Here is a 3336-nt window from a genome sequence, read left to right on the forward strand (position 1 = left end):
GCCCAGAGCCAGGAGGAAGGGAGGCTTTGTTTCTGTTTTTGAAGATGCCTGAAATGCAAGCTTGTAGTGGTGGAGGGGCGAAGGGAGAGGATGCGGGAGAATCGAGGCAGTGAGGTGGAGGGTGCCCGAGGCAGCCCCCGCCCGCCGAGGGAGAGTGGGGTGAGTCGGTTTAGGCGGCAGGGCTGCGGGGCTGAGTTTTCACCGGAGGTGTCTGGCCTCTGTGACACGGGAGGCTGCCGGCACGTGGGTCCTGGCTGCCCCCTCCCATCTGCTCGCCCTCTGGGTGTGGTGGCACCTTTCGGGGAACCGCCTCTCCTCTGCGCAGCCTGCGGTGTGTGTGGCAGACCCCACTCCCTGGGGCTTACGGGTGGGAACGTGGTGCCAGCCTGGCCAGTCACAGCGCCACCCACGCCCTGGCCACAGTGGGCGGGGCAGGCAGGCCGTGACCCCTGGGGTTTCAGGCGGGACCTCGGGGAGAGGGCTTTGGTGTGGTCGTGGTCGCTGGCTCCCCTGTGGCTTGGGGGACAGCGGGAACCCTCTTGAGGGCCCAGGTGAGGGTGACGGTGGCCACACCCGGGAGGCAGAGCTGGTGGGAGGAAGGCTGGGCGCTGCTGGAAGCTGCTTCGGACCCTGAGGGGCGACCCTGGCCGAGAACAAGGCCAGCACGGTAGCACCAGCAGGCTCAGAGCCACGACGTCCCGTGACGTCTGACCACCTGCCCGAAGCCTGTATGCCTTAGGCTTGCTGGTTGCGTGAGCCCGTAAACACTCCCCCTTAAAGGCAGCCGGTTTCTGTGTCTGGGAACTGGATCAGAGCTCTGGCTGACAGGGACCACGAATGGGGGTGGGCCCGGGAGTGCAGTGGTTTCTCTGACATATGGGGGGCTCAGGCCCAGGGACGGTGGGCGCCTGGGCCCACAGAGTGGGGAGCACGCCCAGAGGCCAGGAGGGACAGCGGTGGGAGAGGGAGAGACCCTGTGAGCCTGCCGCTGGGGTCGGTCTAAAAGGCGAGATTCGCGGCTCGGGGTGCCAGGGCTGGGTGGCGACTGCGGTGGGCAGGGAGGCCAGGGTGCAGGGAGCACCGTGGTGCAGGGGAAAGTCTCGAGGGGGCGCAGGTGGGGTGGGGTGTCCAGGAGCCCTGTTTCTGCTGCAGGACCTCACAGGCCGTGGGGAAGGGCCTGGCTCAGCCTTGGCCAAGTGGTGGGGGTGCGGCCCCCTGTCAGAGGACAGGGCTTGGCAGCCTCTGGGCGCCTCCTGGGAGTGGGGCACGATGGCCCTGCCCTGTGGGCTCCCCTGGGCACTGGACAGGGGCAGCCTGTGAATGTCCCATCTGCAGAGCTACACCTGGGAACCCGGTGATTTCTTTCTTTTTTTTTTTTTTTAAGATTTGATTTATTTTTAGAGGGGAAGGAAGAGAGAAAGGGAAAGGGAGAGAAACATCAGTGTGTGGTTACCTCTCATGTGCCCCCCAATGGGAACCTGGCCCACAACCCAGGCATGTGCCCTGACTGGGAATTGAACTGGCGACCCCTTGCTTTATAGGCCGGCACTTAATCCACTGAGCTACACCAGTCAGGGCTCTTCCTTTATTCTCTATCCATTGAAGAGCCTTGAGCCTCAGGCCAAGTGTATCTGAGTGCCTCAGCCAGCCTCAGCTGTACCCTAGGGTGTGGGTGTGACCCATGTGTGAAATGGGGCAGCTTTTGAGGCCAGTGTGGGAGTCGAGGACCTTGACCTTCATGTGAAGGGTATCGACCCACTATCCCTGCCAAGTGGAGAGCCTCCCTGCACAGCCCGTCTGAGGACGCAGCCAGCAAACGTTCATCGGGCACCCGACACCATCACTCAGCAGGGAAATGAGATGCTGTCAGCTGCCGGAAGCCGGGAACTGGGAAGTCTGGCATCGCCAAGTGCTGGAGAGGAGGGGGCAGCCCCCAAGCTCACACTGCCGGTGGGGCTGTCAGTGGGCGCCACCACCTCAGAAACAGTGTCTCCTTGAGACTATCGACAGACACTCCCCGTGGCACAGCAGTGCCACCGCTAGGCACACGTCCACCACAAGACACGTGTGAGAATGCGCATGGCCCCCAGGTGGAAACGAGCCAAAGGCCCACCGACCGGCGCGTGGGCAGAGCATCGCTGTGTGCAGTGCAGCAACGAAGAACCGGCCACCTCACACGCAGCAGCGCGGTGAACCCTGTAGTAGTTGTGCTGAGCAGGGGAAGCCAGACACAAGAATATGCACTGGGACCGCGTTCATTTGCACGGATTCAGGGCGGGTGAGACTAGTCCTGGTGATGGGAGCGAGAGTAACGGTCACTTCCAGGGCCGGGGCAGGCTGGGAGGCACATGAGGGAGCCTTCCGGAACGAGCTTGTGCTTCGAACCGAGTGGTGGTTTGATGTAAAAATATATTAAGCTGCACACTTAAAATGTGTGCGCTTTTAGGGTATCGTAAAATTTGAATTTATCTGCTGAGACCCTATCACACAGCAGACGCTTCCAGGTAGTGGCGACTGTGGGAGCAAAACGTCCTTGGGGTTTGCTTCTGATGGGGAGACACAGAGAAGTTACATAGGATGGTACGGTGGGGAAAAGAGAGCATAATAAGGGGGGAGTGGGGAGCCCCGGCAGGAGGAGCTGCCCCGGCGGTTCTATAGGGGGCGCAGGGGAGACCCCGAGAGGGCGAGGTGTAAGTAGAAGGGCCCGCGAGGGAAGGCGGGCGGGCCACCGCTCTCTGCGGGCAGAGCAGCTGCCGGGCGAAGGCCAGGGGCGTTGAGACGCGACTCTGCCGGGTGTCCCTCTGTGGTCCCCTCACTCCCACTTCCTCAGGCATCACACAGGGGCCCCTGCTCAGGAGCCACCAGCCCTCTCCTCCGCCTGCCTTGGCTGAGGGGTGTCACTCAGCCAAGCCCTGTGCCACTGGCAGCCGCTCAGGGCCCCAGACGCTCTGTAGGAGGGAAGAAGGTAGTGGCGTCTGTGTAGGAGGGGCTGCTCCCCCACACCCGCCCCAGGGGCGGGGTGGGGGGGGGGAGGAAGGAGAGCTAAGGGATGGAGAGATCTTGCCCGACTGGAGGTGTGAGCAGGCCTGGCTGTGGGCCCTGTGTGGGCTCCCCTCTTCTCCTCTCCGGCTGCACCTTCCACACCCATCAGCTGGGGCTACCGACAGCGCCTGCCCCTCGTGGTCCCTGGGCAGGGCGAGTGTGGGGCCCTCTTCCAGCAGCGGTGTCACCGCCCTGGTTTTACAAACGGGGAGACTGAGGCTCTGAAAGCGGGGGCAGCGGTCTGTGTTTGCTCCGTGGCTCAGAGGCCGGCTGGGGCTTCGACAGAGGCCTGGG

This window comes from Phyllostomus discolor, chromosome 6 (genome assembly GCF_004126475.2).
Source record: "Phyllostomus discolor isolate MPI-MPIP mPhyDis1 chromosome 6, mPhyDis1.pri.v3, whole genome shotgun sequence".
Classification (NCBI taxonomy): domain Eukaryota; kingdom Metazoa; phylum Chordata; class Mammalia; order Chiroptera; family Phyllostomidae; genus Phyllostomus; species Phyllostomus discolor.